General features: G+C 36.0%; 1 protein-coding gene across 3 annotated transcripts in view; it reads left to right on the forward strand.

Moving 5' to 3' along the window:
- PRKG1 (protein kinase cGMP-dependent 1) overlaps positions 1-12,297 on the forward strand; it is a 1,115,575-nt gene that overhangs the window by 639,483 nt on the left and 463,795 nt on the right. Inside the window, exon 1 of one of the 3 annotated variants that reach the window (XM_070562430.1) lies at positions 9,491-9,641. The exons of 1 other annotated variant lie outside the window; for it this stretch is intronic. The gene's annotated coding sequence lies outside the window, so the exon portion shown is untranslated. Of the gene's footprint in view, positions 1-9,490; positions 9,642-12,297 lie in introns of those variants that run through there. One more of the 3 variants, XM_070562440.1, reaches the window with a different exon arrangement.

Below are 12,297 nucleotides of genomic sequence, written 5' to 3' on the forward strand. Positions count from 1 at the left end.
ATACATCCACCCCTGGCCCTCCAAGCAGCTTCCGACATGGAATATTGGGTGCATGATTTATAGCCTGGTGTTCTATCTTTCCAGCTTCCAGAAATACCTTTAATCTTCCCTGGTAGTCTATGTACACATGTAACTATAATAATTACCACAGAGTTAGTTCCAAGTAACTCTCTCAAGGATACTTTTTCTTTCTCAAAAAACAAAAACCAAAGTGGTTAGAAATTACAGAGTTTATTACATTGCTATGGAACTTTTTCTTTTTTGCCTATTACTTCAAAGAAGCTCTCCACAGTCTTAGAAGGCCCAAGTTGGGTTGATATTTGATTTTTCAAGTTATCCCCAAGAACAAGATATTAAAAAGAATTATAGCATCCAATGTTGGAGGGTAAATAAAGAAATGAACACTGTTATAAATCTGCTGTTGGCTATTCAAATTGGTGAAAGCTTTCTAGAAAGTAATTTGGCAATATGTATCAAACACCTTAAAAATGTGCATACCCTTGGGGCTGGCCCCGTGGCCGAGTGGTTAAGTTCGCGCGCTCTGCTGCAGGCGGCCCAGTGTTTCGTTGGTTCGAATCCTGGGCGCGGACATGGCACTGCTCATCAGACCACGCTGAGGCAGCGTCCCACATGCCACAACTAGAAGAACCCACAACAAAGAATACACAACTATGTACCGGGGGGCTTTGGGGAGAAAAAGGAAAAAATAAAATCTTTAAAAAAAAAAAAATGTGCATACCCTTTGATAGGCAATTCCAATTTGAGGAATTTTATTCTGAGAAAACAGGTGTGCAAAGATGTATATCCAAGGAGATTTATTACAGGTTTTCTTTTTGTTTAACGGTAGAACACTGGAAATGAAAAAAAATAAGAAAAAGCTATTGCTTAAATTATGGAACAAAGAAACTAAAAACTACTGTTCAGTGAATTTAAAAGAATTAATTAGATTCATATTTGTGAAAACAAACCATATGAATGACATCACAATTTTGCAAACATAGTTAGATAAACGAGGTTATATGTGCAAAGGAGAAATGTCTGGTAAGTTGTATATAAAAATTTAGTAGTGGTTATTTCCTGGTAGTGACACTATCAGTCATTTTTGTTTTTTTAAAAAATTCCTCCTAAGTTTTCTGATCGACTGATTAATTGAAGGAATTTTGCAGAGAGTATGTATTATTTTTGTTTTTCCAGTTTAAAGGTCTCTCCTTAAAAACATAATAATGTGGTTAGAGTCAACAACACTGTATTATATATTTCAAAGTTGCTATGACTAGATCTTAAATATCTGATCACAAAAAAGAAATGATAATTATATAATGTGATAGAGGTATTAGCTAACACCACTGATGGGGTCATACTACCATACATAAATATATCAAATCAACATGTTGTACACCTTAAACTTATACAATGTTATATGCCAATTATGTCTCAATTAAAAGAAAACATAGTCATGGCCACAGAGATTGAAATAACTAGTTGATTTTAGTGGAAATATATCAACTCAGGCTAGAGGGTTGAGAGTTGGCCATTTGAATAATAATAATTTAAAATGCATCTTTTGAAATTATATAGGCAAGTGGAGATTTGGTGGCTAAAATTTTATTTCTTCAGTTATATAGAATGATTGATAAAGAAAGCCAAAGTACAAAAGGTACTTAGCTGATTAACTTTACTCTTCAGTCTAATGTTCTTCTGCTGTAGGGCTTCTATAGCGTGTAATTTGAATTGGCCGAAATAGAGTGTATCACTTAGTAAAAATTATGGTTTCAATAGAATGGGCCATATAAAATAATTCTTCATTTAATACACCATTCAGTGGTTTTTACTCAAATGAATGTTCCAGTTATAAACTATAATTCAAGCTTGACATAGAAATATTGTCCGATTAAATAGTTTTCCTACTCAATTGCCCTATTTTAGTTGCTTTTGATTCTCTGTTGTTTATCCTTCCTCTAATATTTTATGTCATTTTGATAAATCAGAATTTATTTGTGTTATACCAGGTAAACTGGTTCTTTAAAAGCTCCCTTGATTAAAAATCTTGTAAGATCAATATATAATTTATAATTTAACTTCTCTGCAAATGCGAATCTTCATAGACCCATGGAACCTTGATTAATGAGAATGCTGAGTCTAATTTGGGGTCCTCAGAAACTTTGGTTTCTATGACTGCTTAAATGTGAATCAGGCATGCTCTGGGAGGGGAAATTTGTGGTTGGAATTGTATCATTCTGCTTTTTGAAAATTTTCTGTGCGCCGAGCACATGATGATAAACTTCATGAAGAGGGAGAGGGGGGAGTTTAGGGACTGAAACTAGAACAAATCATACTCTCAAGCTTTTGTGTGTGTGTGTGTTAAATGTGATTTATGTCTTTCTTATAAAATTGGGCCTTTTCAACCTGTTTCAGGCCATGGTGCTCTTTGAAGATCTTTGAAGATAAAAGCTGTGGATACACACATACTCACGTATACATATACACACATACATGTGTACATAAATATACACACACAAATGTACATATAAATCACATATGCCTATATACATCACATATGTAAACTTGCACATACCAATACATAAAATGTTATATTAAATAATAACATATCAGAGAGTTTACAAATTCTCCTTATACATTTATCGTGTGTATGTCATGTGTCATGAATCATCTCATTTAATTCTTACAACAAACTGTTATCACCTTTTGTACTAGTTAGGGGTCTCTAGAGAAATACAACCAATAGGATATAGATAGATAGATGGATATAGATACAGATTGGATATAGATATATAAAGGAATTGGCTCACATGATTATAGAGGCTGAGAATTCTCACAATCTGCCATCTGCAAGCTGGAGACCCAGGAAAGCTGGTGGTGTAAAATCTAGTCTAAATCCAAAATCCTGAGAACCAGGAGCGTGGATGGTGTAAGCCCCAGTCTGAGGGCGAGAGAAGACCTGTGTTCCAGCTGTGCAGTCAGGCAGAAAAAGTGAAATTTCTTTCTTCCACCTTTTGGTTCTATTCAGGCTCTCAGTGGATTGGATGCTGCCCACCAGCATTGCTAAGGACAGTCTGCTTTACTCAGTCTACCAATTCAAATGCTAATCCTATCTGGAAACACCCTCGCAGGCACACCCAGAAGTAGTTTAACCAAGTATCTGGGTAACCTGTGACCAGGTCAAGTTGACACGTAAAATTAACCATCATACTTCTTTTTTACATTTGATGCATTGAGGCTTAGAAAGTCTAAATCACTTAAGTATCACACAAGTAGTTGGATGCAGAGCTAGTTCTTTGTGATTCAGAAGCCTTAGCTCTCAACTGTGAAGTCATTTTCACCCTCAACAGGTCTGTAAGCTGAGGTTAAGAATTTCTATTTTAGTAAGTAGACTATAGGGAACAGCAAAGAACGTATACCCTTCTTACTGTTCTTCAAATAGATTACTTTGTTCAGCAAAAATTAGGGGAACTGATATTTGTTCAGCTATTAATATTGTTACTGCACAAAGGGCATGATCTGCTCGCCACAAGGCAAAAGTCAATTGTCAAGAGTCAAGATGAAAGCAGAGAAAGGGCAGTTTATTACAGCTTGCTAGCAAGGGGTAAGATGGCCGACCAATGTCCAAAAGAACCATCTTAAGGGGAGCACAGACTCTTGAGGCAGTTATATAGGTCACTGGGTTATAGGGGAGGGGGTTAGGAATGTTGACCCTCTCGTGTTACAGACTGGGAGTGGCCACACCAGGTAGACTCTCTCTCTGGGGAGTCATCACATTTCTAGGGAATTCAAAAGAACAAAGTTATCGTCTTATTATAGCTGGGAAGTCCATACACAAGCAGGGTCATAAAGTCTACAGAAGGTACATATTCAGCTGGGTTAGTTACTCAGAGGTCATTCAAAGTTACAATGTGGTTTCTTTTCTACAGTATGGCTTCCCTTATGTTAACCCTGTGTTGAGCTGGTATCAATATGTGTAAGGCAGTTTACTTAGATTATCTCAGTAGCTCTTCCCAAAAACTTCGTTGGAGAGGTGAAGTCTCTGTTTTTCAGTAAAATAAATGGGTGCTCAGTTAGCTCAATTTACTTGCCCAAGGTTGCGTGACCTGTTAGCAAAATTATGATTAAAACCCAAGCTTCTCTGGGTCTATGACCCAGGTTTTTTATACTTTTTATATCAGTTTGCCTAATAAGAGATATATTGCATTGGTTTTTTTCTTCTTGGAGTATCTATTTGAAACAGGTTAAACATATAAAAATTAAGTGGAAAAATTTCCATTTTTTCCCCATATATTCCTCATCCAACGTTGTAGTATAAGCTTCTGTGAACAATTGAATTTGTAGTCAAAACTTAACCATCCTTTCCTGATGGTTTAAATTCAAAGGCCAAAAAAACAGATTTAGTTAAAAATTCTCACTGAATCCAAACCAAAGTTTTAGAAGTGTAATGGAATTATTTTTAAAGTACGCTGTGCTTACTCTTCACACATTTACATTTATTTATTTATTGTTTTTGCAAGTGGATGGATGTTTAGCATATGAAAGAATTTCAAGTAGATCAGTGATAATTGTCCAATACTGGAATTTTAAAATGCTATTCATTTATATTTTAAGCAATTATTTAAAAGAAATTGCAGTTGGCACAAAAGCTACCTTAGTGCTGTAAAACTGTGTCCCAAGGATTTTATGAAGAAATGTTTTCATCCAGAAAAATGTCAGTTTATAATATTATACAAGACAGTGATGGCATGCATATTTCATGATGTACCTAGGAAGCTTGTAAAATGAATGTGCAGATGGGGATATACAAATATGAGATAAACCCTTTTAAAACATTGATGTTTGGTCGGTTGATTTGAGAATGATATTACTAGTGACTAAGCATTAAATTTATTTACTATCTTATTTTGTTAATGTCTTAAATTATTCATTTTATTCTTCATAACTTTTCCCGCAAAAGGCATTCTAATATAATATATTGTTTTAAATAATTTTTAAAAATCTCTTTCAGAAGACTGTTTTTTGTTAAATGATGGTTTAAAACCCCATTACTTTTTTTAATTTATTTTTTATTTTTTGAGGAAGATTAGCCCTGAGCTAACTGCTGCTAATCCTCCTCTTTTTGCTAAGCAAGACTGACTCTGAGCTAACATCCATGCCCATCTTCCTCTACTTTATATGTGGGACGCCTATCACAGCATGGCTTGCCAAGAGGTGCCATATCCTCACCTGGGATCCCAACCGGTGAACCCCGGGCCGCCAAAGTGGAACATGTGAACTTAACTGCTGCGCCACTGGGCTGGCCCCTCCATTACTTTTTTTATCAAGAAAAGTTACCTGTTATAGAGCTGCTCCTGGGGGAGGTTATTTTGCCCTATGATCTATGGCAATACAATTTCAAATCATACCTTTCATGCAAAATCTATTCTTGTAGTGAGCAAGCTATCTTGTAGTAACTTGTTGTGTGAGCGCACAAATACCACAGTGTTCCAAAAGAGTTCATAGCCCTTCAAAGATGGGTTGATCTTTTTCTTGGGAGTAGTGCATGTCAGAAGAAGATGCTGGCAAATCTTTGTTTAGGTCACTTAAGTTGATGTTTCAATTGGGTGCTCATCAAATGGTAACTTTCTTCCACTGTGGAAGACCTTATTTCATGGGCATTTTGGATTTACAAGTATAGTACTTGTTGTGTTGCAAGACTGGTGCAAAAGTGAGTAGATGATTTTGTGGAAGAAGTGCCTTCTCCTTTCATATTGCTGAAGGGACCAGTTTTTTACTTTCAATTCTTGCTTTTCAATTTCAATTTCGTTTCAATTTCTCACTTTACAACCCCCCTTCATTGTCACCCTCTATGTTCTTTATTATTTGCTCACAAATTTCTCTCCTGTGTTACTCCTTCCTTTGTTTTTGTTCAAATCCAATTACAACATTATTGTGTGACCTTTCAGCAATTTATTCTACTTTTCTCAGTTGGTTTCTGCAATAAAACAAAAAGGAAGTAATGAGTGTCAATGTAATGAGTATTTCAGTGGGTTGTGAACAAAAAGATTGGTAGTTCCAGATAAAATATTTATTTACCCAGAGACTGAATCTTGGTTAACACTAGGAAAGAAAATGATAAATGTTATTTTCTAAAATATTCCTAAAAAGAAAATACATAAAATGCATTTGTCTATTATATTTGTCAGGAAGAACCACAGTGTATTTGTCTCATAATGAGGCTGAGTTACTGTGACTATTTAGAATTACAGAAATTTCATAATGCACACCTTCTTGGCTAAGATGTCTGTACCACAAAATTTAATAGATAGCTACAAATACAGGGATGGTTTCTAGAATCAAAGATATTGATACAGTAATGGTTGCCTGAGGACTATTTTCACTACTTGAAAAAAACAAGTATAAATTAATACATTTTTATGTTAAATAGGAAAGCAAATTAATGATTACTTAACTTTTTATTAAAATACGGTTTTTATTTTTAAAAGTATTTTTACCAACTATTTTATTAAAATATGTTTAAGACCCAGTGGTCCATAGGTTAAGGTGAGAATAGACATGGTCTTAATTGTTTGGAAACCATGTGCTACAGAGGACTTCTGATGTTTTATGAAGGCTCTTCACTTAACAATTTAGCAGAAAGACTGTAATTGTTTTTAAAACAAGTATTAGAGTTGTAATCCAATGAATCTTATAATTAGCTCATTTAATACATCCAAAAGGGCAACTTGAGTATTTTACTTTAATTTTAGGTTAATTGATTTATCATTGGTACAACTTTGTTCCATACTGATAAAATAAAAATCTAATTTACATTGTAGTAAGATAGTGATGAAGACCTCTTTTTGTGTCTACTATTTGTGAGTCACTATTAGTTAATTTACACACACAGTCTTCAATCCTAACTATAATGGATATGGCATGCATTATGTCCATTTTGAAGAGGAAGCACATGTCATTCAGATTGGTTATGGAAAGTGACACGTCTGGAAATACTCTTCTTTCCCTCGCCAGCAAGTATCCTCTCGTATCCATAGAACAGGATGCCCATCTTGTTTGTTCACACAGTATTCTGTGCTTTGGTGTAGTCAGTGAGTCTAATGGGACGCACTGATCTTTCTTTTTTAAGAGACTATTTCTTAGAGAAGTTTTAGATTCACAGCAAAATTGAGCAGAAGTTACAGAGATTTCCCATATACCCTCTACGTGCGTGGACTCCTCCACTGTCAAGGTCTTGCACCAGAGTGGTGCATTTGTTAAAATTGATGATCCGACGTTGACACATCTTTATCACCCAAAAGTCCATAGTTAATACATTAAGTTTCACTCTTGGTGTTGTACATTCTATGCATTGTAACAAATGTTCAATGACATGTATCCATCATTACAATCTCATACAGAGTAGTTTCACTGCCCTAAAAGTCCTCTGTGCTCCGGCTATTCATCCCGCCTTTCCCCCGCCTCTGACAACCCCTTATCCTTTTACTGTCTCCATGGTTTTGCCTTTTCCAGAATATCATATACAGTAGTATATAACCTTTTCAGATTGGCTTCTTTCACTTGGTAATCTGCATTTAAGGCTCCTCCATGTCTTTTCATGGCTTGATACTTTGAGAGTTCTTTTCTTTTTAGTGCTTGATATTTTTCCATTGTCTAGATGTAACACAGTTTATTTACCCATTCACCTACTAAAAGATACGTTAGTTGTTTCCATTGGCGATTCTATTTTAATTCTCTGATTACTTATACCTTTTTCTACCGTACACTGTGTGTCTTCACAGCCAAGCCTGTGTTTCATACTCTTGGTATCTCCAAGGCTTGTCGTGGTAGCTGCTCGTGATAAAGATTCAGAGTTTGCCAGCCTGGGAGGTATAGGAATTAACACCAGGCATGAAAGCCCAAATTTTGGTGGTGTTTCCTACATTAGATCTTTTTAGGACTCCCTGGTATGTATCTGTGTGTGCTGGAGCAGTCACTGTGTGATGTTCTAACCTCCTGCTCAACACTGGCTGCCTGCCAAGGTGATAGTGCTCACAACCACTTCTGGTGCCACTGACCACCAGCAGAGGCTGTGTTTCTTTCCTGGGTGCCTCTAAGGCCGCAGAACTCAGAAGGTGATGTTCTAGTGCCTTACTTTGTTTTGCTCAGCCTATTTTAGCTTTCTGTTTCTTAAAAGGAAAATTAATTTTCAAAGAATAGGAAAAAAATGGAAAAAAACCTGAATTGTGCCCAATTTTTAATTCCATCAAAAAAATGTGTAGTGGGTTGATATAAGACTAAATTTCCATTTTTATGAATCTTCTGTTGCTGGAGGCAGGAAAAGCATAGTAATTTGAAAATTGCCAGAAATAATCTTCTAGCTGTAAGAGTTGATGTGATATCTATCTTTGGGAAAGTTTTTTCTTATTCTGAGAGGTATCAGAACAAGCAAGATAGCCATTCCTTGTTCTTGGGACAGTGTTGACCTTAACGAAGTTATTCAAATATAAATACTTCAGAGGGGAGTGTCTATATATTTTGTCTAAAAATGTCAACAGCTATTTTACTGTGGATAGGCTGGGAATCTTTAGAGTTTTTATTTTTTGAAATGAATATGAAGAAAATGTTGGTGTTCCTTCTCCATTGGAAAAGAGGTTTTCAGGGTCCTTTAGAAGGGAGGGGAGAACAGAGGGGGCAGGGCTTTATGTACAGACTAGGATTGTCAGGTATCCATGTTTTAACCAGGTGGTCCAGTGTTTGCCCTCTATTTCCACAGAAGAACCGCTCATTAAGCGACATGTTTCTGAGTTTCCTTGCTCATTCGCTAGGCATGTACTATGTACTTTTGATTCTGTTAGATATTTGTTTAGAAGATCTTTTTACATGGTTTGGTATTTTAGTTGAAACTATATGACAGTCCTAAATGGGGAATAGGCCCTTCTGTCTTCCCCAACCTTTCCCTTAGGTGGCAATACATAAAACTCCCCTCATGGGTTGCCCTTCCACCATGCAAATAAGCTCATGCATATGCACACCCAGTAGACAGGAGATACAGGCTGACTCTAAATCCAAATTTAGACTTTTCCTGGATACCTCACTACTATTAAATGTGATTGAATCAGCATATGAACCTAGGTATATCTGACTCTAAAGATTATTCTTCTCTATCATAACACAACATGTTTCAATTTATTTAAAAATTTGTTGTTGAGCCCAAATCAAATGATGGCATTAACTGTATCCCATGACCTCTTGAGTCCTTGAAAGGGCTTCTCTCCTGTGTGAACAGAAATGACTGAAGAGAAGACCTTTCGTCCTGGCCCAGCCACGCCATTTCTTTGTAATGTCTCCGGCTAATGACCACCACTGTTGCAGGGTTTGTTGTGGTTTGCATTTGCCATTTGGCTTCGCATTCTGAATGCTATTGTTCATAAAGAGCCACTGGTGACTCTCCCTCTTTGTGGTTTGCCTGCCTTAGTCATTTCCTGGTTATTGATTTTGAGGTTTTGTTATTTCATACTATGTTGCCCAATGTGCATAAGTAGAGTTGTCTGGGGAAAAACTACTTTGGTTTTGAAAGCTCTTTTCATCCAAAATCCTGATTGATAGAAGAGAGAATTGGGGCTGCTGTGAGCCTGGTTTGAGATGTCCTCTTTTTGAAGGTTAGTTGACTTAGTCCAATTTTCCCACTTTGAGTTCGGCATAATCCGTTCTTTCAGGTGCAGAGGGGTAGAAAAAGTTAACTCGTAATCAGATTTTACAAAATAGGTAGGCTTTTCCTCTTAAGATACTCTGCTGCTGGGGGTGGGTTTTAAATGAGCCCTGATTTGTGCTCTGTCTTACCTTTGGGCTAAATGGTGTTTTAACTGAGCCAGTTACTGCATCACAGTGGGAGCTGAACTCTGAGTGTAGAATTGTCCCCCTTTCTCCTACCATCTTTCTTCATAGACCCCATGAGGAAATTTCTCAGAGGGCTGAAGCTTTGTATCAGGTTTTATACTAGAATGAAAAGTACAATCAACGAACTGGGGTAAAATTTGGGTGTTGGTTCTCAGTGAGACTCTGAGCAAATCACATACGCTTGTCTTCAGTTCCTCCTCAGCAAAACAGGATCAGACGCTGCATTGTGTGGCCTACCTTCAGAGGTGTTCTGAGATGACAAGGCAAATGTATAGTGGAGCCCTGTGCCAAATACAGGCATATGCAGTGTAAGCTCTTAGTGGATGGTTGACAAGCGTTTTAATTACCTTCTGCTTTTATTGTACATGGCAATTTTTAAAATGCTTTCACATTCATTTTCTCATATAATTGAGAGAAATATGGCAGATTTTATTATTCCCATTTTACAGAAGAGGAAAATAAAGCTGTAAGAGGTTGTGGGTATGTATGTCATAGTTGAAGAATCTTTTCAATAATGTATCTTACATACTTCTTGGTATGTATTTATCATTCTGAAATTTTTCTTGCTGTGAATATATTTGATTTTATTCATTTGTAATAAGCAAAGCTTTTGTGCTAATAAGATTGTGCTAATATATTTAAAAATATACCATAGTTGTCTTTCAATGTAATCCGTTATTGCTGAAAAGTTAGTTGTGAATCAATTGTGTACACATATTTTTAATTTACTTTAAAAACTGGTGCTGCATGCCCACCCCTGGGATCTTTCAGATGCTTCCTCTATTTCCCATTGCTACAGCTGAGAGAAGACTTTATTTTATTATTTCGTTTTGAATAAAATATGTAAAATGCATTCTTGCTTTTATAAATTTTGTAAAAGCAAGCTGCTAATGTCCAGTTTTGGGGGGAGAAGAAAAAAATATGTATGATACCCATATTTGAAATGACTCTTATGGTAGGAGTATCTTTCTTATACATATATTTAAAGTATTAAAATATATATTTTCATGCACACATTCATGCAATATTAGGTAGTTAATAGTCCAGATACCAAGTAACTTATAAAATTGTAAGCAGCTTTTAATTATTTCTGGTCCTTTTCATTGCGTCTGTCTCAAGGTATGTCAAAAGTTTTTTAAATTAATCCAATGCAGACTTTGTTTAGTAGACTGATTTTTACTTCCCTAAATTATTGTGATGATTCCCTAACATTGTGCTTGGTTAAAGATTGTATGTTATATTAACAGATAGATAGAGAATTTTCTTCTAATAAATCTGGGAGGATCATTAAGCTTAGCTTTGGTTAGTTATTTACTGGAAGTCTTGCATTTCACTTGTAAACCAAATGGATAGCCCATTATTTTTCTTTATGCATAAGAGAGAGAGGTACCATAGTATAAAACGTTGGCATAGAATAAGAACAAATGTATAACCTTTGAAAGGAATGTTAATCATCCCTAGGATTGCAGAATTTATTTTAAGATTGTGGAATTCTTGCAAGGCATTCCATAGCCTGAAGACATTAGAAACGGCTTCCCTGGAAAGGATTGCCTTGTTGGAGAGAGTGGGATTCACGATATTCATAATAATTACTGTGCTCTATCTAGAGAACAATTGTTACTAAAACAAATTCAAAATTCTCCCCTTTTTGATATAATTTTCTCTTTCTTGTCAGGGCCAAATGCCTTCTCTGTTTTGTAAAGAAGTTTTAGAAACCAGACATCTCAGTCATTTCAATCATCAATTGTGGGTGTGTTTATACTCATGATCTCAAATATGAATGGTGTACATGTGAAAAAGCCTTTGGTTGCTATGCTATTTTGTTATGTTGTCATTTTAAAGGAGGCAGTTTCCCCAAAGCCAAGAGTGAAATTATAGCAGGTGCAGTTTCAGGCCTCCACAATTATCCCAGATTACCCTTTCAATAAAATGTTGACAGCCTCACAAAAACGTCTTCCTCTGCTGACATTTGGAAGCAGGCAGGCATTGCAAAATGTGCAGTCATAATAACAGTGGTTTGGGTCCCTGAAAATCTCTTTAGATTGTTAATGGAAAATTATTGTTTTTCTCATTTCATAAATATTCATTCAGTTCTTTCTAATTCACCAGAACTTTGTGTTCACCATTAAAAAACAAAGGCCAGTACAGGGACTCTTAAGTAGTCACAGCTGGAATTAGCACTACTCTGTACTGGAGGGGCCAGCGAAGAGGAGGAAGAAAGTATGTTTCTGTGTGTCTGTTAGAACTATTGCCCTTAAGAAAACTCAGTAGTGGAAGGAGTTAGAAGTTCCAGTCATTCCATTCTACAAACAAAACAAGACAGTAGTTATATGTGAACATTCACCACCACTTATGTCTGCAACATTGGGCAAAATCCTTGTATATTTTTTCCTGTCATCAGAACCCCCTCCACACACA

Source organism: Equus przewalskii, chromosome 1 (assembly GCF_037783145.1).
Source record: "Equus przewalskii isolate Varuska chromosome 1, EquPr2, whole genome shotgun sequence".
NCBI lineage: Eukaryota > Metazoa > Chordata > Mammalia > Perissodactyla > Equidae > Equus > Equus przewalskii.